The following is a 24,819-nucleotide window of genomic DNA, read 5'->3' as shown; positions in this document are numbered from 1 at the left end:
TTGCAGCTACGTCAGCTGACTCCTTAGCCATGATTGGCTATCCGGTTTTGCATTGCCGAGGCTCAACGAGAGGATTCAGTCCTACAGCGATCTTGTCCTCCCTCGCAAAGCGAGAAAAAGCGATGCCTGGCTCATCACTTGCGATGTCACACAATGTGCCAAGTCGCCAGTGGGAATGTGCCTTTAGACGATTGGTGAGCACTTTGGAACTGTCCGCTGACGGAGGCCAGACGCACGTGCAGTCGATTTTATGGGGCCCATTCCCTTTCACGCAGCGTCCTCAAAGAACCGGTGATGCAAATGTTGAGACCGGTGATTTCAGCACCAATCTTATCCTCAAATTGCACTAACATGGCTTTGAATGTCGCACGAGGGTTTCCATGATCTGTTCTCCAAAATTTTGAAGCACACCTTCCGTAACGTACTAATCATCCGACCCCGAAGCAAGGGGGGTTCGCCAAGGCCAATTTTCTTGTCCCAGTGTTTTAACTGAGTAGAGCCAGATGGAGAACTGTCCATTGCATCTGCGGACCCAATTTCTGAGGACCCCAAGGTCGGTAACCTGCTGTGGCTGGAGTCAACGATGGCCTGAGATGCTGGTCTGACGTTTTGGAAGAGGCGGGGATCACAGTGGTGTCGACTCCCTTAAGTTCAGTTAGGGCTGCTTTTAGAACTTTTTTTTTCCAACGATAATGGACTCAAGCATGTGATGGATTTTGTTAATTTCTGAGCACGAATCGGAATGTCTGCCGTGAGTGTATTGACTCTGGGGGACCATGTGTCTTTGAGTGTGTTTGCCGTGGGAGACCGTAGCTGCCCAGCTCACCTTGTTGTTTAGGTTGATTCTGTTGGCATGGATATGGCCGCCTGTCCTCGATGGTTTTGGCCCTCAGTGCTCGACAGCCGACGACGCAACGTCCAGAGCACACAATCCCAGCTCCGGGTGGAGTTGTCCTTGGTCGCCGGTCCACAGCTCGCATTCCCTTGGCTTTGCTGCAACCAAGGAAAGGAGCCCAAATGGTCACTCTCCCCAGATGAGGCCCTAAAGAATTTTTTACTGCTCCTTTCTATTGTCCTCGTCCTTCACGAATAGTCACAATCTACGCATAGAGTGTAAATCCCGAAGTGCTAGGACTTGATTTTAATGAAGCCTGTCGCGTGCTTAAGCTCCCAATCAGAGGTCAAGAAAAAAACGTTCAATGCATTACTGACCGCTAATCGCTAAAACGCTTCAACAAGGCCGAAGCCACATGTAGCCAAAGCAACAAGCACGAAATGAACATCGTACTGTTAAACTAGGCCGTACAGCCAGTGTCTTCTTGGCAGGAGGCACTTATTCATGTGGCAGCATATAATGCCTTTCAGCTGCTGCTTGCATCAATCTTGAGTTTTGCTCCCGTGAGTACACCCCATTGTTTTTCTCAACCGCTGCGTAGTTTAATTTCACCCAATGCAAGTGCAGTTACTAATACGCCTGCAGTGCACTGGCTTTGAATTCAGGATCACACATGCTTGGTGCATTGCTACAGTGGTATGCTGCACGTATCAACTCGACTCAACAGTGTGTCACCTGACAACCTCCAAATGCACACCTGAAACACCTCCTTTAGTTCTTTCCAGGGTGCTCATTCTTCACAGTCCATCAACTGTTGGTACAGCCAGAAATACTTTTAGGGGTTGGGGGTGTATGGAGGTATGGGAGAATGGAAGGAGCCTTGCCAAAATGAATGCTAGCACTTGCTAATGTGCAGCATAGTAAAATGTTTGGGGGAGGGGGTTCAAAACCCCTTCGCGCTGTACCTGGAGAATCCTATCGGCCATCTGGGAGGCCATCACTGATGTGTTGCTGGGGCATTCTTGGTTCGTTTCTCTCTCACAAAGGTGGGCACATGGCGGAGTTATTTGTGCACTTGACAGCCCCTGAGGATTCACAAGGATTGTCAGCTGCTGATAATGGCTGAGCTGTTGGGTTGACCTTTTTTCTGTGCAGCTTAGCAAAGGGGTCAGCCTCGCGTAGGATGTTTACTAGCACTGATGAGAGGCTGAAAGTTGGGACGTAAAGAGTAGTCAGGCAGTGGATGTTCACACGTATTTAAAGAATTGGCCATCATATGGCTTATGTGAAGACTATGACATGCTTTTCATCACTATCAGAAGTGGGGTAGGTCCAGCCCCTTTAAGGGACCGTAGCACACCATCTTGCATTCGGGACAGACGCAAACACCCACACATCAAAACGTTCGACAAGTACTCCTGTAATGATGCCAGCATTTACGGAGGTGAAGGATAAAAAAATCTAAAATGAAGTTTGCCTTGGAGGTGCAGTGTTCCTTTGGCACGGCACATTTTTATACGTTTCAACACGAAAATGCATAATCAACATAAAAAAAAAGTTGTACAACTAAAACTGAAAAGCAACACAGGCTGCATAAACTTTACCTTCTTAAGAGGAGCAAAAATAGGCCAGAAACATGCATACGCTATGCCAAGTTTTTTCTGCAGCCTTGTGTGCCTAGTGGTGGCTGGATGGCTTTTTGTTGACTTCGCCGGACTGGGGGAGTGGCTGTTGAGAGCCAGTGGTTGATCTCATGCTTCAGACCTGCAAGAGTAAGTAGTAACATGTGAACTTAAACATGCTGCGATGCACAGTTTTACAACAGTCAGTTCACCAGTGACCACATAAAGTTGAAAACGGCTTGTGCTTGCTTTGTAGAAGGTTTGTACAAACATTTTGATTGACTATGAGGTTTAACACACTGACACTACACAGGCGATGAGGCACACCGTAGTGAGGGACTAAGGTTAATTTTGACCACTTGGGGATGTTTTAACGTGTGCCAAAATCTCGAACATGGGCATTTCTGCTTTTCGCCTCCATTAGAAAAGCGGCAACTGTGGCCAGTTGCCGCTTTTCAAATATGAAGTCTGGACTAGAAGGTATGCAGGCAACGTTTAACAAATATACATATGTGCAGACGCAAGGATGGTGAAAACAGAGCCTGCAAGAACATGAATAGTCTGCTTGCCGGTTGGGAAGGTTGGTTGCTTAAAAAAAGAATGGTGCATAAAATAACCTGCTAGATACCATGTGTGCCCACGGCAATGCTTAAAAATCAACTCGCCATTCCATGTAATAAATGCAGCTATGTAGTAAAAGCACAGAGGGGGAGGGAGGAATAACCGGGTGTTTTAAGGTGCACAGTAAAAATAGCGCAGTTAAAAGGAACGAGCCAAAGATGGAACTAGCGTTACTCCGCTTTGTTCACTAATTAAAACGCCCAATTTTTTTTCATTCCTCAAATTAAGGTACTTCCTGTCTCGTCGGCTGACGAGTGACGATGAAAGCGACCACACCGACCGGTTGCTGGAACTCAAGTGCCTTTATTAAGCGAAGAGAAATAAACCCCCCCCCGGTCCCCGATGGCGCGGCGGCGCAGGCGTGGAACACGATAGCTCACGCGTCACACATCCGGCGGGTTTGATCCGCGGAGCTTTGAACCGTCACTGCTGGTGTTTCGTCTTTGCTTGAATAACTGTCAGACACAAGGCCATCAGGCATACCTGCACCGTTGAACGGCACCAAATGCCGACGGTTGCGCTGAATGATGCCTGTCGGTGTTTCCACCACATATGAGCGTGGTCTTCTTGCTGGGCTGAGCACCTTTGCTGCGCATGACATATCCTGCACCCACACATCCTCCCCGTCAGCGAGTGGGCGGAGTTGGTGGGCGGCGTGATGACGGTTGAAGTCTGGACTTTGTTTTGTTCGGTTAGCTTTATCCTTAGCTGCAACTTCGTCGTGTGGTGGCCACTCCGGTGGCAGGGTGTCTGGCATCTTCGGCACTGTCGTTTGCAGACGTTGGCCCATTAGGAGCTGCGACAGGCTGTATCCGCTCGCTCCTGGCGTGTCGCGGTACACCAGAAGCGCCATGTGTGGGTCCTTGGATTTTGTGGAAAGATCCTTCATGGTCCGCACCATGTGTTCTGCCTCGCCGTTTGACTGTGGGTAGCCCGGGCTGCTCGTGATGTGATGAAATCCGTTGGTCTGCGCGAACTCGGCGAACACCCGTGACGAAAATTGCGGGCCGTTGTCGGACACGAACACATCAGGTATTCCATGTCGCGCGAACGTGCTCTTGACAGCCGCAATGACAGCTGTGGAGGTGGTCGACGACAAGCTGATTACTTCCGGAAAACGAGAGTAGTAGTCCACCACGATTATGTAGCGATTTCCATCAAGTTCAAACAAGTCGGCGCCTACACGCTGCCATGGCCGATTTGGAGTCGGTGTTGCGATTAGTGGCTCCGAACGCTGAACTCTCGTCTGAGCGCATTTCTCACACGATGTTACGAGCTGCTCAATTTCGCTGTTAAGGGTAGGCCACCATACTGCGTCCCTTGCCCTTGCCTTGCACCGTCCAATGCCCTGGTGGCCTTCGTGGATTTGCTGAAGTACCTCACGGCGCATCAGGCTTGGAATAATGATGCGGCGATCTTTGAGCAAGAAGCCATCGCACACTGTGATGTTGCCTCTTTCCTTCCAGTACTCTCTTAGATGAACTGGAACCTTTGAGACGTTTTCTGGCCATCCTTTCTCACAGAAGCGGAGTAGCCCAGAACAGATGCCGTCTTCCGCTTGGTGCTTGCGTAAGGCATCCATGCGGGAGGACATGAGGTTGGCAGCTGCTGTAACGACTTCCCCGATGAATAACTCGATGGAGTCTGTCTGCCATTGACTTCGCTCAGGATCGTGTCCCTGAATAGGAGCCCTTGACAGCGTGTCTGCCGTGGCAATCAGCTTGCCAGGGACGTAGAGAACAGTGAACTGATAGCGCATAAGACGGATTCGCAAGCGCTGGATTCTGGGCAGAATCATGTCGAGTTCTGCCGATCCCAGGAGCGTGACTAAAGGACGATGATCCGTTTCGACTTGAAATGCGATGCCCCTCAGAAACTGGTCGAACCTCTTGACAGCCCACGTCACAGCCAAAGCTTCTTTTTCTGTTTGACTGTAGCGGCTTTCAGTGTCCGTTAGGGATCGTGAGGCGTAAGCAACCGCTCGTCGTTCTACCGATGGTTGATCTTGAAGCAATACGGCTCCGAGAAGGTATGAGCTTGCGTCAGCTGACACAACCGTGGGGTACAATGGGTCATATTTAGCCATTCAGACCTCTGAACTGAGCAAGCTTTTGAGCTTGTCGAAAGCAGCTTGCTGGCACGGTCCCCAAAGCCATGAGTTATCTTTTGAAGCAATGCCCTGATCGGTGCTGTGATGTCGGAAAGATGAGGAATGAAGCGGCCCACATGGTTCACCATTCCCAGCAGTCTTCGGACACCGCTGACATCCGATGGGGTTGGTAGCTTGGCCAAGGCCTCGACCTTTTCTGGATCGGGACTGATTCCTTGTGCGCTAACCACGACTACAAGAAACTTGACTTGGTTTGCAGAGAACGTGCATTTCTTGCGGTTCAGCTTGATTCCCGCTTCTTCCAAGCGCTATAACACCTGCTTGAGACGTTGGTCATGCTCTTGCTGCGGTGCTCCGAAGACAAGAATGTCGTCAATCATGCTCACAACTCCTTCGAGGCCTTCCAGAATTCTGCTCATCTGTCGCTCAAAATATTCTGGCGCTGAGCAGATTCCAAAAGGTAGCCTTTGGAAACAATCTTCTTATTGGTGTTATGAATGTTGTGAGTTCTTGACTTTCTTCTGAAAGCTTCACCTGGTGAAAGCTAGCGGTAGCATCGAGCTTAGAGAATACCTTTGCTGATCCGAGGCGTCCCAGGATGTTCTCGACTGAGGGTAGTATGTGACGCCCCTGAAGCACGACTTCGTTGAGTCGGGTGAGGTCAACGCATATTCGGTAGCCTCCTCCTGCTTTTGGAACAGCCACCATACCGGAACACCATGGTGTGGGACGGTCCACCCGTTGGATGACTCCCTGGGATTTGAGCTTGGTGAGCTCCTCTCGAACTGGTTTGTGAAGCGGAATCGGTACTCTTCTCGGCACGCTGAGTGAGAACGGTTTGGCGCCTGGTTGGAGACGTATGACGTATTTGTCTTGCAGCTCGCCCAAGCCATCAAAGAGACTGTCCTTCAAAGTGACGGTAGAATCCGTTACACTGTCCACGAACCGTATAACTCCGAGAGCCTGTATCGCAGGGAATCCAAGAAGCGGCGGGTCTTGCGAAGGCACAACATACACTGTTTGCACTGTAGACCTGCCTTTCCAGCTCAGTTTCGCTTGGAATGTTCCGAGAACGGTGAGGGAGTAATTTCCTGGGCTCGTAAGCTCACCTTCTGGCTTTTGCAGCTGTTTCGGTATGCCTGGAAATGAGTCGGGTACCACTGTCCCCTCCGCACCCGAGTCGACCTTGAAGTTAGCGTAGTCCGTTGACGGCCACTTTTACGAACTTGGCTCTGGTGATGGCTGCTACGGAGTACAGTGTGAGAGCTCCCATGTTCTTGCTTTTCTTTTCGCAGACTGCTTCGAAGTGTCCAATCCGATTACACCCTTTGCACTTGGCTTGCCTAGCTGGGCAATCTGCTCGAGGATGCGTTGGTCGACCGCAGTATCTGCAGCTCGTGGTAGCGTCGCTTGTGTTGGACTTCGTAACACGCTTGCCGGAGCTCCCTTGAGAATCCGAGCCATGTCGCGGCTTTTGGAAGCGCTTTTGAACTTTGGCCTCGGCCACAACGTGAGCAGGATTCGGCTCTTTTTGGAACACTGCTGCACCGGCTTTCACGGCATCTTCGTTGATGCGAGCCTGTAGTCTTGCTTCTTCAAGGGTAAGCTTTTGTGTTCGGCACAGTTTGTCCACAAGGTTAGCGTCCCGGAGACCCACGACGAACCTGTCTCGAACGAGTCGTTCTTCCACTTCTGCTGAGGCGTAGTTGCACTTTTTGACAAGTGTACGCAGCGCAGTGTAGAACTCGTTTACGGTCTCGCCTTCGCCCTGGGTTCTACGGTGGAAGCGGACACTTTCGTAGACCACGTTGACCGGGTGGATGAAGTGATCGGTGAACTTCTTCTAGCGAGCTCCAGTCTTCGCTGGACAATGCTAGAGTGTCGAGAACGCGGCAGGCGTCTTGGGAGCCCATGTCGTAAAGAAGCGTTCTGACCTGTACTTCTCCCGGCGCTTGGTAGAGCCCAGATGCATAGCAATAGTCGTCGAACTGGTAGACCCATTCTTTCCAAGAGCTTGGGTTCCCAAAATCGAATTTCGGTGGCGGTTGAAGCCCGGTGCCGCTGAACTGGATAGAAGGATCTCCATCCGCCATAGCGTGTTTTGCAGGCTACGCACCTTAGACTGATTGCTATTAATAATTGATCGATGTGTCGCTAACTTTATCCCACTTCTGACACCATGTCTCGTCGGCTGACGAGCGACGATGAAAGCGACCACACCGACCGGTTGCTGGAACTCAAGTGCCTTATTAAGCGAAGAGAAATAAACCCCCCCGGTCCCCGATGGCGCGGCGGCGCAGGCGTGGAACACGATAGCTCACGCGTCACACATCCGGCGCGTCCGGTAACGCGAACCGCCGCCCGAGCGAGCGTGAGAAACGCACCTTCAGCGCGCCGTGAAATGCGCGTCCACTACACTTCCGAAATCTGGGTCCTAGTAATTTTTCTGCGTCAAGACTTGCGCATTGAATCTACACGGCACCAGCGGAACGGGTTGGTCACTGCAACAGCAGATTTTCTCTGGAATTGGAGTCTGAAGAAAATCTCAGTGATGTCAGTGATTGTCGAGTGATTGCCGCGATTTATATAAAAAACAAGAGCGCGCCTGTTTTTTATCCCTCGTACGAACAACCGACAAGGCATCCAGCGTGCGACCGCGGCTGGTGACTGCGAAGCTGATGGTGGCGCATTGCTGCCTGCCTAAGTTTTCATTCGAATTTATTGGAAAACACGTTGGCACACGGGGGCGTGCACGAGTAGGTAGAGCGATAAAAACGTTAGAGCCCACGTATGCGTGCGACTGCGTCGCGATAAGTCACGCGTACGCTCGCGGAAAAGCGAACGCCCGAAGGCATATGCAGAAAATGTTGCCGTACGGAAGCCAAACTCAGGGATTTGTTCAAAGGGCGCTTGCGATCCGTCAGCGCTCGGGTTACAGCACGGCTCGGGAAGCGGCCTCGCATTCGCTACCATCGCTAAATCGGCGTACGCATGAAACAGCTCTCCAAAGAAATTATTCGGTTTTTGTAATCAACCATGTATTAGAGGGAACTTACCAGACAAAGTCGTGGATACGGTGCGGGTGCACTTGCGTCGGCATCCACGGCGGCAGCCAACTGCAGTGTCGGACTTTTGCGCGCCGTTCCGGCCGTTCGCTGCCGCGGTTTCATCCTCCGGTGATGCGAAGTTATCGATGGCAGGTAGGGCGCCACCACGTAATGTGAATGTGATTAATAATATATCTCTTGACGCCACTACCGATAATTGGGTTGAAACGCGGCAGACGACAAACGGGACACCGGTGTTTTTTTTGTTTTCTCGAGATGTGGGCGCACAGCGCATGCGCTAGCACAGTGGCCACAGACATGGCGGCTTTCAGTGTGGCCAAGCGAAGAAAATCGCCCGCTAAACTTTTGAATGAATACCGTCTATAAAAAGGCGAGCAATCAAGGTTGCTCAGACAATGGTTCGGAGGTGTTTATCTGGGATTACGAGAGTGCCCTGGTATAGGCATCCAAGCCTACGTTTCCAAGGCGTATAACGACGCCAGCGTCGGCACACGACACGTACACACACTACACTGAAAAATAGCTGGTTTTAACAAATTTTTAAAAATTGTCTTTGTACCCGCTAATCAAACCCGCGTAGGAACCAAAAAAGCTAAATGTTGTGTTTAGGTTGGAAAAACAAATGCAAATGCGCAAGATTCCCTTTGGTGCAGAATCGACAGAGATATAGAAATTGCGGAATTGCGTCAAGCGCTTTAATTTGAAGCCTCTTAGTAAGCCTGCAAGTTTCGGCCTACGGGAGAGAAACTTGGAGGCTTACTAAGAGGGTTCAGCTCAAACAGAGGACGACTCAGCGAGCAATGGAACCGACGATGATAGGTGTAGCATTAAGGGAGAAGAAGAGAGCGGAGTGGGTCAGGGGACAAACGCGTGTTAAGGACATAGTAGTAGAAATTAATAAGAAGAAATGGACGTCGGCAGGGCATATATTGCGAAGGCAAGATAACAGTTGTTCATTAAGGGTAACAGAGTGGATCCCTAGAGATGGCAAGCGTATCAGGGGGCACCAGAAATTAGATGGGCAGATGAGGTCAAGAAGTTTGCGGGAATAAATTGGTCGCAGTTAGAACAGGAGCGGGGTAATTGGAGAATTATAGGAGAGGCCTTTCCCCTTCAGTGGGTGTAGATATACTGGCGATGATGGTGCTTTAATTTAGAGCGCTTTGGTGGTTCCTTTTTTCTTAAATCTACTACTTCCACATGTATTTACTAATTTGTCCTTCCCTTCAAATTAATTTCCTTCTTCCAAAATGGGGTCTAAACCTCAAAGTGCCCTAGTTTGAACAGGAAGTAATATGAAGTAACTCCCTCAGAGATGGTTATAATAGCTGACATGTTTAACAAACTTAGGAAATTGAATGCAAATATATGTTTAGGGAACAAGCGTCGTTTTTGTTTTTTTTAATATTTGAACTACCGTGGCCAAGGACAATGGGAAGCCCTTGAGAGGACGTTGCTCAGGTACAGGTGAAATACCCGTTATTTTAAACGGCCACGCTAGGGATGTTTCTGCTTCTAAAATAGAAGAGTTACTACGACTTTTCTTGAGGCGTTTTTTTTTAATAAATAGGCTGCTTCATTTTCTGGTGGACTTGTGTGAACACAATGTGGGTTCTGGCGTAGGAATCTTCGTTGCATGATGCATCGTAGCGGTGCGGTCAGCTAGAAGATGTCACACAGGACGGACCGTATCTGTGGAAAATATTTTTAGAGACCATAGTCTTTCTCGGGCTACGTAAACGCAGAAATCGTGGTATGTCTGTATGTCTGCCTGTCCGTCTGGGACCCTATTCAGCCACCGGGCCAAAATAACATGAAGGATGCGCAATAGCCTTATATACTCACAGCCAAACCTAAACGTCTAAGTCCGGTGTCAGCGTTAATACTTGTCAACATTGTTGAACAAGGACAAGACATTACGCAAATATAAGGCAGAAAATCAATACATAAGTGATATTTGCAGCGTTAATTTTTAAAAAATTCATGGATGTACTCACAGACAAATCTAAACGTCTAAGTCCTGTGTCAGCGTTCATACTTGTCAACATTGTTGAACAAGAACAAGACATTACTCAAATATAAGGCAGCAAATCAATACATAAATGATCTTTGCAGCGTTAATTTATAAAAAAATCATGGATGCTTCTTTTTTGCGATAGAAAATGAAATACTACATCAACGCTAGAAAACCATCACCTGCTGTTGCCAGCGGTATCTCCGGGCGATATTTAAGAAATCAAACGGAAAAAGCAACGAAAGGTTCTACTAGGTGGGATCCACGTTCCACTTGGCACGCTCGTGGAGTATGAAACGTGGTTCTATAAACGTTGTAGTAGGGTGCCTCAATGCACGCGCGTCTCCGCCGTAGGGCAGCGCTGGCATCGAGTCACCCGAGTTGGATCAGTGGAATGCGGTAAATTCAAATTGACTTGAGCAAACCTCTAGCGCGTTTTCTTTGGAGGAACGAGACGGGAAATGAAACGAATCAGAGGTCAGCGGGGAAGAGAAGGGATGCCTTTATTTTGCAGGGGCGCCAATCGACTATCGTATTTCGGCAACATTAGCAAAGAAAGGAGCACATTCACGGCCATTTTGTTTCCTCCATAAAGAACCAGGAAGGCATGTTGAAGTGCACTGGTTACAACTGGGTCCGTGTGGCCATCTCCTCTCCTCCGCTCCTCACAGAGAGTATACGTAATACCTGGACGTTTGAGAGATATATAATGACTCCTATTGTTGACAGAGCATCAAAGGAACGCTAAAAATGAAATAATATCAATAACATCCAAAGGGCGCACACACTTCGTCGGCTTTCTATTTACCGCGGTTAATAATCATCGCCTCTTTATTGTTCTTGTGCTACGCCGGGCCAAAAGAATGAAACAACCAATGAGCTGATATTCCTCTTTTTTATTCCTCTTTCTGCGCACCTCCTGTGCGCGCAATCCAAAACTTGCATTGAGTTTATTGTCTATAGGTCAGTTTCTGCCGGCTCTTTGCGTGTTGTCGCTTGCGCCCGACTACGTGGTATTCATATACATAAAATACCTACGTATTTTCCAGAGTTACGTATTTGATACACCTTGTACATACATCTACATCTATACATTTTACATAACACGGCTTTTTTAAAACTGTTGTACCGGACTCATGTTGCAATGAATATTCAAGGCTCTCCAAAATAAAAAAAAAATCTGTAGGCGCCTTTAGCCACGTAATGGGCTGACAGCGCGGTAAAACCAAATAAGGTTGCATAGCTTGCGAACAACCGTTTGAACGTATTATTGATTACCTCGAATGGAAACATTTTACAAGCTAAAATTTCCAACCGGTTTTTCAATACCGGGGTAAATGCGCAAAAAGAGTCATCGGTGACTGTAGATTCCGGGAATTCAATCATAAATTTCTCCTCTTTGCAACAAGACGCCGGGAACAGTTACGGGCCGAGTGCATGACGGAACGGGTTCGACTAGATTCATAGCACCCGGAATAATGGCCAAGCGAATGCTCCTTTCATAGGTTGGCAGGCTCCCTCATGAGTGCACTCACCCCACCCCCCTCACCACTCACGAGTGAGTGGTGAGAGAGCCTTACCATCGTGGGTGGTGCGTGAACCTCACGCACCAGGCCCGCAACTCCCTGCGTCTTGCTGCAAAGAGGATAAATTTATAATTGAATTTCCGAAATCTGCAGTCCATGATGACTCTTTTTGCGCATTTATCCCGGTATTGAAAAAAGCATTTGGAAATTTGCGCTCATAAAATATTTTCATTCGAGGTAATCAATAATACTTTCAAACGGTTGCTCGTAAACTATGGTAACCTTATTTGGTTTTGCCGCGCTGCTTTGAAATGAACCAGAGAACAGCAGGCGGTTTGGTCTAAGGCGCGCATGGAAAAACAACTAGCGAAGCAGTACAGGGAGATATGGGCTGGGCGTCGTTTGAAGTTCGAGAAGCACAGAGTAAAATATGTTTTGAGATTATGTTGAGAGCAATGTATCAACGAAGGTGGGCAGCTAAGGTTTTTAGGTACCTATACTTGAAAAGCATCGACACGCAGGGGTTAAGGAAGACAGAAGGCTAACGATGAAATACGGAAACAGCAGTGGAGAATCCAAAACAGCCAAGGTAGCCAAAAAGAGTCAACGGAGATTAAAACGAATAAATGGAGAGAAAAAAGGAAAGCTAAAACGTCATTAGAGATGTACGGGGGTGAGGAATTCAACATCAGAAAGGAAAATTTCCGATAATTCCCAGGGCATTGCTTTGCTTTTTGAGGCTAGACCAGGTTGATTGCAAACTAAGAGCTTTGTAGGGAAGTATTCACAAAATGATGGGGCATGCGTGGTTTGCGGTAAAGAAACAAAACATATGCGATACATAGTGTTAGAATGTGAGGGTATCCATCCAAATCTAAATGTGGGAAATATTCGGCTTCCAGAAGCCCTAGGATTTAATTGTAGCACAGAGGAAGTTAACTTCAAGGCTGTAGAGACGACGAAATGAATATTAGAATGCTGGTGGACCAAATGCCGAGAGGGGAATATTGCCTACTACAGTTACCACCTCTAACAGAAAAAAAGGGTATTTTGGGTGTAATAAGCTTTTTGTGCCTGCCCTAAGCAGCGCTACAGAGTTTAAAACAGAGGTTTTTTGGTAAGTTGACATGTCATCACTGTGCCACAAAGGTGAAACCAATAGTAATCATCATCATCGTCATCATCGTTTTGACCTGGTCAGTGCGAGTGCGAGCGCCACTCACGGTGAGCCCCACTCACCACTCGCGAGTGCGAGTTCTACTCACGGCGAGCCACACTCAGCACTCGTGAGTTCGAGCGCCACTCGCGGCGAACCTCGTTGGCCACTCTTGAATGCGAGTTCCACTCGCGGCGAGCCCCGCTCAGCACTCGCTAGTGCGAACGCCAGTCGCGGTGAGCCCCACACTCTAAGAAAAAAGGGTGTGGTAGTTTCTCCCTTAAGGGTGAAACAGGAGTGTATCATATATTGCTCCCTAAAAGGTAGAAAGATTCTCCCTTTAAGAGGGAGGAGCGCGTTTCTACCCCTAGGAGTGGAGGAAGATTTCCCCTTTTCGTGGGCTAATGGAGGAGCGTTCCTCCCCTGGCAGCGTCACCCAAGCAGGGCTTGTCATGCGATAAAGGCCTAGCGAGCTAATCCGTTTGAGGATCGAGTAAGTACAAATAAGTAGGTTACTGTGGTTCTGTGCGCTTAAAATGCGCTATAATAACCAAGAAATTACCTACCGAGCACCAGAACTGCGGTTAGCAAGCGATGTCGCCAGTCGTATATGCGCGACTTGCATTCGTCTCGCTGCGCACCCCGCCTACGCGTTCAGAGCGAACGCGCCGCCGTAAACGCAGTAGAAGTCATACCGATTGCTTTCAAAATGCCGCCTTTATTTCCGAAAGGCTCGTAACCCCGCAGATACCTCACACGAGATCACAAGCATCCAATGCGGCCGTTTGAGAACAACCAGTTGTTGTTAGTCGTCTTACCTTGCAACAACCGATGCATCTAAACGCGGATCGTCTGCAGTCGTAAATCTCAGCGCAAAGGCAATGCAGGCATAGAGTTTCATACTAATATACACTAGAGGGAAATCTGGCGCCACTGTCTAGGGGAGCCGCGGTTCAGCGAGCGTGCCGTCATGTACCGGGCAGGCACGTTCCACTTGTCCTTGGCATGGCTCACGAAGAGGCTGAAAAGTTGGCTTTGGCTGCGAAAATCCAACAACATTGCTGCAGAACATTATTTGAATTTGTTCTGTTATTGTAAAATTAAAGCTCCCGAAAGATTTATTTCTCAGGGATTATTTAGAAGCTTCATGGAAGATGAACGAAATAACAATGTTACCCCTTTTGGCTTCAAGACGAAAAAGAAGCCATGTGACTAACCAAGCCAAGGAGGCGAGGAACGTCGCTAGCTGCCATGGCGCCGCCCACGGCGGCCCGCGAATGCAGCGCCAGATTCCCTCTAGTATACATTAGTATGAAACTCTATGAATGCAGGCAACACGAAAAACGTATCCGTCGCTGTCGCATCCTCGACAATGCTCGCCCTCTAGCGCGGTCGAAGTAAAGCAATCGTAAACGTTTTAAAATGACCGATAGATGACGCAAAAAAAAAGGTAGGGGAGGGGAGGGGCAGCTACTAAGCATCACCATCAGTGGGCACATCAAGGCGTTTCCTTGGTTTCCTTTATGGATAACGTAATTTATTATAAGCCAACATCACGGAGGCCGCATGTGGGCAGGCACATATTGGGAAGAAACATAGCACACCACAGCGACATACACTTTATTAAAGGCACTACAACGCACAATACACGCAATACACAACATCGCAAGCATAATACACGTATATGTATACACCATAACATATAGTACACTTCTCACATGCACGCATGATCACAAGCCACAACTTAACATTGAAACGGCGACAAAGTATTTATAACCCTGATCGCCGAGAATGCAGGTATACCCGGTTACAACTTAAGAACGGCACCACTGCATATAATGTATCACTCCGCCGAAGTGCCAGACCCGTGACGTCAGTGCGCGCTCGTTTTGAAAGAGGATCGCGGTAAATGCGTGACATCATCTGCTTTTATCACCGAGTTTGTTGGTCGTCACTGCAATAATTTATAGGCAGAATAAGTCCGAAAAGTCATGGGAACGACTCGTGTTCGGTGTGGTTATTGTGTGCGTGCGCTGGCGGTGATTGCTATCGGTTGTTTATCTTGCGTCTCTCATTTCAGAACTGATCGATTGTCCACACCTCAACCCACCAATTCGTGGACGGTGCGAGATTTCGTAATTATGATGAACAAATAAGTTTTAATATAGGGCGTAAAAGGGCGAGTGCGTCGTTAATTTATAGAACACTCACCATGTTACAAAGATCGATGCAGTTATATGTACGTGAAGCACTCGATGTGCTGAAGCAATATTTTCGCGAGGTACGCAACATTATGCGCGTTCGACGAGGACGCGGAGAACAATTTTAGATTTTTAGATTATGGTGATGGTTAATGACAATGGCATAAAACACTCTTGTGTTTAGTAATGTGTGCACAAAAGCCACGCCAATCGGAGGTGCACATAGGTAGCGCGCTGTTTGTAAAAAGAAAAACAATAACAGAATTGCTCCTTTCAGATCACGCGTGAAAAATAGCTTCGCTTCTGCTTCATTATTACGCCTTAGTTTATTACTTTCTATTCCTGGTCATTGCTCCTTACATGTGCATTGCCTAAGTACTGGCGTCATTTCTACGACTGTCCTTAATATCGCACTGTTACGCGTTTTTTTACGCAGTCTTGACAAGAAAGCCTGCAGTTTACAGGAAGCGACCATGAAGTGTCTGCGTGTAAAAACCGTGCTTGACGGTGCTGCACATTTTTGGGAAAAATCGCTTTTAAGCGTAGTTCTGCTCAAGTCTCAACGCAGTGCGATTCTGATCGAGTCTCGAAAAGGATGGTAAATTCTCTATTCCTGAAAAATGCTCTTTCGCAGCTGCCATGGCAATTGCGTTTTTGACAACGCCAATATAGGTTATAACAGGCTATTTCACTTCTTTGAGATTGTTATACGCCCTAACACACGGCATTTGGAGTGTCATTTTACGATACTGGGGAAAATGCCTGTACAGGGAAAATTTTTTGGCGTCATAGTTACAGCTCACCTTTTTATGCCCATTGCTTTAATTTACATCTGCTGGGGCAAGCTCAAACAAATCGAAGGCCAAATAGCAAAAAAGTCTGCTTTTCTCTTAATTATATGTGGGAGTGAATTATTCACAGTTATAATTTGGCTTGAGAACCGCCACTTATAAACAGCATTTGTTTTTATTCCCTTTTGCGCTGAAATGTTTATGAATGAAAAGTTGTAGTGTCTTCTATGCAAATTCAAGTGGCAAAACAAGGGCATGGTGCAGGCAGTCTCACTGGCAGGCATACGCATGCATACGAGCTTGAGGTATCATGGACACGAGCTTGAGGTACCAATTTACAAATATGAAAAGGTTATTAGAACCCAGAAACATTAGCAGGCGCCTCCCCCCCCTGTGCCCCCCAAAATAAATTGGAATAAAATGTGTTGTCTGGTTTTGACATGGAGCTTCACTGAACAACAGAATGCAGAGTGCGACAGGTGATTCCGTGCAGGCCGTCCATCTGGATTTACCACTAGGGCACTACCACAGGTGTATGAAGACATATGAAGACATTCACAGTGCCCGTATACCGTTTTGTTCAATGTTTCCTCTACATTATCACAATAACGCACTGCTAAGAACCTCGATATCTCAAATTTCTCTCTGAAGTATGCTTTAAGGTCCAGATGTTGAAACAGCTGCTTACACTTCTATTCAGCTACTTATTTATATACGTGAGGCACTTTCGACAAACTTGAAACTCCGTCTTCTTTATCACATAAAACAAAGTTGCATTCAATGACCTCCCCATGCCCGTAATATGAGTCACATTTTATCGTGTCTTACAATGAGCCTGAGATTATTATACATGCTTTCTTTATAAGCAGTGTACTCTACATGCACAAAAATAGCAACAGCTGCTTTTTTGATATCATTCAACACTACACCAAGGCAGGAATATGTTGCAAAATTGCAACTGCACCGTAAATTGTAATTTTTTAATTACATATTACATGCAATGAATTACACTGCAAGCTTTGACTTGAAATCACATACAAGCACACCTGTAGTCAGAGGAAAAAGTACACATCCTAAGTGAAAACACAACATCCCATACGTGGCGCTGCCATGGGAAGTCCATTCAAGCACATAAGTAGCGTATGATGCCACTTAGAACACTGCAGTGATTTCCCTTATACCTTACGTCCAAATGCTGCCGGTGCAAGGGGCTTAGTGAGATTGTTATGCAAGTCGTTTTGTGCCTCAGCACCTCGGCAACTCTTCATTGCCAGCAGTTTCAAATGAAATAAAATCACAAAACAACGAGAAATATGGTTGCCGGTCACATAATGCTGCAAGACAATTTCAAGCTTATGCGCAGAAGGTTCCTACTCATCAGGCACAATACCACAAATTAGACGTAAAGCGAACAAAACGACATGAGCACATTTTGTACAGCAGCCAGTTAACGTAGCAGCCATTTAAAAAAAAATTCTGTTCTGCCGCGAGGCACAGTCCTCTCTAGTTGAAGCTTGTCGCTGAAAGTTTCAGCAAGTCCGATAACTTAATCTGGCAGCCTTGCCCTGGTGGTATTCAGCTTACCTTGTGCATTGTTGCAGCATGTTGGCATTCGTTCCAAGGCTAGAAGAGTGTATTGCGGAAAGGCAGGGCACACATGGTAGCAACGTGAAAAAATGTGTTGGTTGGACAGTAAGTTTGCCTGTAAATGTCGTCGTGCGGGCAGAACAACCATTCCTATAGAAAAATATTCCCGCGCCTTCCCGCGAGGGGAACACGAGTAAATGCAGAGCATTGGGGGTCGTTACGCCGCGTAAAGTCGTGTTAGGGTGGGTAGTTGGGTCGTAGTTGCGTTGGTGTTGGTTTGGGGTAGAGAGAGGAGAGTAAAGTCGCGTTAGGGTGGAGCGAGCGTCAACCAAGGAAGGAAGGAGCAACGCAGTGACTGAAGCAGGAGCGACCCCTAGCCGCTTTAATTTGCAGCGCGCGCAGTAGAGGGAGAGCAGTACGGGGGGGAGAGCGCACATGCGCACGCAGCGCGCGCCCTTCCACGCCCCACCGCGCTGCTATAACGCACCTGTTACGCCGAGACCGCGACGGAGCGAACGGGCTGACTACGACGCATGCGCGCCCCAGCTGCTGTTGAGAGAGAGGAGGGAAGAAGGAGAGGCACACCTGCTGCGGACGCGGAGCTGTGGACGCCGTCCGACGCAGGAAGAGGCGAGGCTAAGAAATGCTCTGCATTTAAAAGAGACTTCCTTAAAATGGTTGACTGCAAGCTTGGGCAGATGGTAGTTTCTCCCTGGACGAAGCAAAAATGAGCGGGAAGTTTTTCTGTTTCCTTTGCGTGCATTCCCCCGACAAGGCGGAAGCTCGTACCGACCTGTTTGCTTCCCCACAAACAGTACCACGTAATGTAACGGGAAATGTATTTCTTCTTTGTGAGGAGATATTAACTGCGTAAAGTGTCAGTGACAAGGGAGAGCTGAGCCAGACAGAGCCCTGCACGTCGTGGGGGCCCTTTGGGCCTCCGCCACCCCCTACCCTGAACACAGTGTAAAATAAACTGGCTCTACTACTACTACTACTACTACTACTACTCTCAGCTTGTACACTAATGTTCGTTTTGTGGGACAGTGATAGAATCCATGTGGACCCGGGACGTCAGTGGGGTGCCGCCCCGCAACACATGGCGGCATGGCACGTCTGAAGCTCACCTGGACCGCTTCTGCGTTACCAGGGGCTTCTTGCAGAGGGTGGTTAGATGCGGTGGTCGCACGTCTTTTCTGACCATGGACTAGTGTCTTTCTCCATATTAATCAGTTTGTCTGGTGTGGAAAGAAAGACCAGCAATCGCCGGATAACGAATCCTGACGCTGTTCACAAACCTCAACTCGTTGAAAAGGTAAACAAGACCATTAGAAACCTTGAAACCAACACTGCAGACGTGGCCGCATGAAAATATTTTTAGGCAAGATTTGAGCGTGAGGCCACAAAGATAGGTAGGCGAAAACAGCCGAGCATAAAGTTACAGAGCGTCGCCTCAATAATACAAGATTGTCTTTTCAATAATGCAAGATTGTGTCACCATCCCCCTTAGTTTTATGTTTCATGTTCCTCAGCCCTACATTGTTGACCAGCCGTGTAAACAACCTTGGTATTGTTCCAGAAAAAAGTTGAATTTTGCTGCATAAAGCAAACATAGTGGGAGGATACACAGGTGGCAAGCTCGCTGTAGGCAAGAACGCTATTCAACATTTGGTGGGCTCTTGAAAGAGCCGTTTGGAGCTTCGGAGCTGAAGACTGCAGTATGGTAAGCCTCACTCCATTTGCTCGAGGCCGGAGAGGTCGTCATCTGCATTCCCACAGCTGTCGTCGTCTTCCTCCCCAAGGCTGATGATGATTGGCTCCACATGTTCGCTGAAGCCACGCGCCTCTCGGCACTTGTCCTCTATGCCAATGACGTGCTCAACAGCCTTGGCCCAGTTACTTGGAGAAACATTCTCAGCTGCTGTGATGAGGAGCTTCCGCACACTGTCAATCTTGAAGTCACTGTTCATCCTAGCAACTTCACCTTTCATCTGCGCCCAGATCAGCTCGATGGCGTTAAACTCGCAGTGGTATGGTGGCAACCTCAGAACGACGCACCCAGCCTTTTCTGCCGCGACATCAACTCTGAACTTCACAAACTGGTCTTTCACTGGCGCCACCAGTTCAAGAAGCTGCTTTTTTGTCATCGTTGCATCACACGGGATACCTTTTGATGTCAGCCAGGCTAGTATGTCAGGCTTGCGTGAGGACATGGTCGGGACAGTCTCCAGGCGGCTGGAGTGGTAGGACGCGTTGTCCATGACGACATGGGGCAGCTTAGGGAAAACAGAGTCAAACCAAGCCTCGAAATGCTCGCCGTCATTTCCTCGTGATAGTTTCCCGACTTCGTTCCTTTGAAGACGGACAGACAGCCGTCAACAAAGCCGTCCTCGTTGCCGATGTGGGTGACTATCAGCCGCGCTCCTCTTCCGGATGGCTGTTTGAGCCCAGTCGTCAAATAACGCAGGAAACCGTTTTCACTGTATCGTCCCTCCAAGCCTTCGTCACAGTGTGGCCAGCGTTTACCCAAGTTTCGTCTGCGTAGAACACCTTGCAGTGCTGATGCCTGTACTCAGCGATCTGACGAAGGTACCTCTGCCGCCAAATCAGCACGTCCTGACTCTCTATCGTTATCGAGTTTCGTTCGCGTTTCTCTAAGACGAAGCCGATGTCACTCAGGAGGCGGCGGATGGTCCACGTTCGAAGGCTGGGAAGATGCTCACTCCTCCGAAATTCTTCCACAATCTTCTGTGCAGTAGGAGGCTCGTTGCGCCGGAAGAGGTCGTGCACAATGTTTCTCAGCGCGCACAAAGTGAAGCTGTCAAACATCGCAGTGCGGCGTTTGCGGTTCTCGCTTCCGGGCCTTTTCCGCGAAGGTGTTGTCAGCTTCCCGCCCGTCGCCTTCGCTTTGGATTTGATGTCCGAAATCTTCCGGAAAGTGACACCGGTGTACTCACTTGTCTTGCGGCAAGTTTCTTTCACGCCAACGTGCTGGTGCTCCCCTCACAGCTTCATGTAGACGTTCAAAACTGTCTGCTGACAAAGAACAATGCCGCTGAACTTCTTCCTGCACAGATGCTTCGGCGTTGATGGGCTCTGAAGGGGAGGTGAACTCGCCCCAGACCGCAAACGCGACGAAGAATCTGGAGTCGAAGAAACAGCAACAAATGCGGCTGCAGGTGGTACTGCGTAGTCATGCTCCGCCAAAAAATCGACCTCGTACGAGACGTCCATGTTGGAGAATGAGATGGTGTAAAATGTGGGGACAAAAATACAATGCGTCAAGCAAAGAGGCCACATCGTATTTTCAAAGCTAGTGAATAATGCATACGTGTGTAAAATACTACACGCCAGCCATAAAAAGTAAACTGAACTTTGTTATTTTTTTCCTAATAATGTCCTCTTTTATCATTTTTGCACCGGGTTTTGACTGGGAATGGCAATTTTTTTATAATATTTTTACGTTTTCATACACGGTAGTTGTGGTAATGTATCTTATATTGAAATTTTACAGTTCCAAGAACATTAAGTTTATTTTTTTGTTTTTGGGAGTTCTTTTATTTTGTGCTTCCAAAAACATTCGCAGTAACGCACTCTTTGCGCCGAGCGGAGGAACAGCCGGTTGCGGTGATGAGGCGCGAGGTGCCGTTCTTAAGTTGTAACCGGGTATAGGAACAGTGAGATTGTTGCTTGTTTCGATAACCCACATCAGTGCGTAAGCCTTAGCTGGGTTTTGTTATTTCATCAAATGTAACCCGTGCAATTGCAAACTTTTATTAATTTGAGGTTTTGTAGGAAGCAATAAAATAGCTCAAAGAAGAAAAAACGTTTCACGAAACAGTACAGCAGGTATTTTTGGGAAATGATACTTATTGCCTCGCCTTCACTATTTTACCGTAGAGCGCACCGCTGGTCTGGCAACCATTCAGCCAAGATGTTACCGAATGGGGGCCGTTGGTTGTTGGTAACTAATGCGTCAATATGCTGCGGTCCGTGCTCGTTGACGAAAAAAAGGGGCAGTTTGCTATCATCGCTAACCTCTTTTACCCTTGGGCGTCAGTATAAAACGTCCACAAATGCAGTGGTGACGTTGAACAGAGAGCAGGCGAGTCGGCCACAGCAAGCATGCAGTGGTGCCCACAGAATGTGGTTCAAACACACGGCTTGCGAGCCGTGCGTTAGCGTGGCGCGCACATGGTAATAATTAAAAAGAAAGACAGTGAGAAAACAAGCAAGCAGCACACCGCAGGGGAGGTGTTGCTCATAGTCGTCGTATGCGCGTGATCGCCGAAAGCCACAGTGCAACGATGAACGGTTTCGTTTTCGGCGTCGGCGCCGACAGCAGATTGCAGACGACAGGGGAGAATCCCAAGCAGCAGAAATTGCCAATACCAAGCATGGCAAATCATCAGTGGCCAATGTGTCAATACCTCGGCCGGCATCATTGGCTGGCGCTTGGGAAAGGTGACAAGCCAACAATTGGCCAAGCTCTGGAAGACCAATATTGGAACACGCTTGGCAAAGTATGTTGCCATGATATTGCCTATAGGTGGACCTCAGGCTATTTTCATGCACATTTTTGGCTTTGTGGCCAGTCCTTATTACCAATGCCTATTTTATGAGTTGCCTCGCGGCCCGAATTTTGCTTTATACATGCCATTGTACAGGAAATTATTTAACGATTGGGCATTATTTATTTATAGCGCACTCGTTAAATAATGTTTTGTACAATGACATGTATAAAACAGAAATGGGACCGCGAGACACAAAAGCAAACTGCATCAACTTTGCGAAGCAATTACGTGACTTGTCAAAAACAACTGAGCAACACAACACGCCGAGTCTCTTTTTGTAGTTTTTTTATAATGCATATAAAATTTAGAAGAAACCTGGCTTAACAGTGGCAAGAATACGAACACAAACACGAAAGCAAGCACACACAATAGTCGAGAAAAACTTTTAAAAAGGGCTGCTCATCAAGCGCGAACCGATTATGCTTCGTTTAACTGCTTGAGATGCGTACAAAACAGAAGCATTCAGGTAAATGAAAACAGGACCATTATCCCCGGTAATTCTCCGACCTGCCAAGAGCAGGATATGTTGTTGAACAGCACTATTGTAGAATAGGCCAGCTTGGAAAGCTTTTCTCGGCCGCATCCGCCATTGTCCACGGGAAACACCTTTACGTCGTACCGCCTGTATTAAGTAAAAAAAATAGTTCACTACAATGCTAAATGCACGCTACTTACTAAATACAGCACTTTGCACCAGCCTTACCACATGTCCGTGTGAAAATATGTCCGTGCCTAAAGTTCTATCTTGTTAACACTCCTCGCTATGAAACATAAAACGTACAGCACTATTCATTTCTCAATACTGCGTTCTACGGTAGCACTTACTTGGCTCGTTCTTGAGAAAACAGTCCGGATTTTCACCGAAAATGGGCTTCACTCTTCTTGCCGTCACGCAAGGTAATTAAAAAAGTCCAATACACAAAGCAACATGGCAGCGGTTCCGCGAAATTTTGTTGCGGCTACTGTACCCCATAAACATTTAATCGAGACAGAAATGTCGTACCGTCAACGTTTTATTAGCGTAAGTTTTGTTCGCTAACAACGCGGGACCCATCGAGTACAAGGCAACGCACTACACAATGCGTTCGGAACGCACGAACGTTCAGAGAGAGAGAGAGAGAGAGAGAGAGATGACTTTTCTTTGGTTAGGGGTCTTCTCTAACAACGAGGCTGCTGCAGGGGAGATCCTGCCTTTCAAGAAGTTAAGAATAGCGGAATTCGAGTCGCTTATGATTGTGGTTGCGCGGGTAGAATTTATAGCAAGGGCTATGGCCATTTCCTCTCCCTGAGTGGGATGTTTGGCCGGCGTGGATGCTGACGTTACCGTGACGCCGTCATTGCTGACGACTGCAATTGCCATGGCATTGAGACAAGAGCCGCCGTTGTTGTAGTCGGCTGCGTCAACGTAGACAATCTCCCGTGGCTCACAATGGGTTCGGAAACGTTTGTCAAGGGCTCGTACTCTAGCTTGTCTTCTTTCCACATTTAGCCCTGGGTGCATATTCCTTGGTAGGGGCGGGATGCGAATGTATTTTCGCCATTCGTGTGGGAGGTCAACTTCATTTGGGAGGGAACTTCCACTTCGGATTCCTATTAACTACAGAATGTGTCTTCCCGTTTTGCTGTTAGATAGCCGTTCTAATTGGGCTGTTTGTTGCGCTTCAATTAGTTCTTCAATCGAGTTGCTGATGCCTAGTGCTTCGAAGCGCTCGTTGGGTGTGGTAACAGGTAATCCATTGCTTGTTTATAAACTTTCATAATTAAGCGAATAATTTTTATTTTCTCGTCATTTTTGAGCTGTAGGAAAGGAATGCTGTAGGTGATTTCACTAATTACGAAGGTCTGTACGAGCCGTATGAGCGTGTCTTCCTTCATACCTCTATTCTTGTTTGCCACTCTGGAGATGAGTCGCATGGTGAGCTGAGTGCTCTTCTCGAGATGCAGGATTGTCTCTTTGTTGTGACCATTCGATTGTAGTCGTAGGCCGAGGATTCTAATGGTGTTGACAACTGGGATCTTTTGGTTGTTGGCGTAGACGCAGATGTCGGGATTCGATGGGTCTCTCTTCCGTCCCCTACTGGTAGGCCGGTAGATGAGCAACTCGGATTTTTGAGGAGAACAGTCCAGTCCTCGTTCTCGAACATAATTTTGCATTATGTCTACTGCCTTTTGTAGGGTGTCTTGAATGTGGCCATCGCTGCCGCCGCCGATCCACAGAGTAATGTCGTCGGTGTACAGACTGTGGTGAAGGTCTTTCATGTTGCTTAATCTCTCAGGCAGGCCTAAGAGTGAGACATTGAAAACGAACGTTCAGTTTTTTTTAAATGCAGAGCATTTTAGTAACTCACGATGTCACCCGCGTTGACGTCCGTATTCCGCACCATCGTTGTCCCTACTATATAAAAAAAAATACTATCCGGCGCCCGGTTTCGATCCCTCGACCCTGCGGGCGGAACGCAATGTACACGGTGCTCTACCCACTGCGCCACAAAGCCGACCCAGAATGGGACGCTACGAACGCGCCTTATATCGTTGACTCATTCAAATTACTGCTGACGAGCGCTCTCTCGTCAGCAGTTGCCACAAGTGCAACAACATTAACGTAACGCAAACTACTTAACGTCGTGCGCCCCCGGAAATGCTCTGCATTTGATCGAGCCCCTCGCGAGGGGGATGTTTCACTGCGTCTTCTCTCGGTCGCGGGACCCGTGGCG

The 24,819-nt window shown here is 47.8% G+C and overlaps 1 long non-coding RNA gene across 1 annotated transcript; it reads right to left on the bottom strand.

Annotated features, from left to right (window-relative positions):
• Nucleotides 1-725: 725 nt before the first annotated feature.
• LOC144157680 (uncharacterized) lies at nt 726-8,385 on the bottom strand. Its single transcript, XR_013319822.1, has 3 exons — nt 8,245-8,385; nt 2,480-2,599; nt 726-993 (listed from the first exon to the last, which is right to left on the bottom strand). It is a non-coding gene; the product is annotated as an uncharacterized LOC144157680 (long non-coding RNA).
• Between the last annotated feature and the right edge of the window lie 16,434 nt (nt 8,386-24,819).

This window comes from Haemaphysalis longicornis, unplaced genomic scaffold, assembly GCF_048455015.1.
Source record: "Haemaphysalis longicornis isolate Haplotype H1 unplaced genomic scaffold, Haemaphysalis longicornis Haplotype H1 scaffold_10, whole genome shotgun sequence".
Taxonomy (NCBI): Eukaryota; Metazoa; Arthropoda; class Arachnida; order Ixodida; family Ixodidae; genus Haemaphysalis; species Haemaphysalis longicornis.
This window is presented reverse-complemented; position numbering and strand designations above follow the sequence as displayed.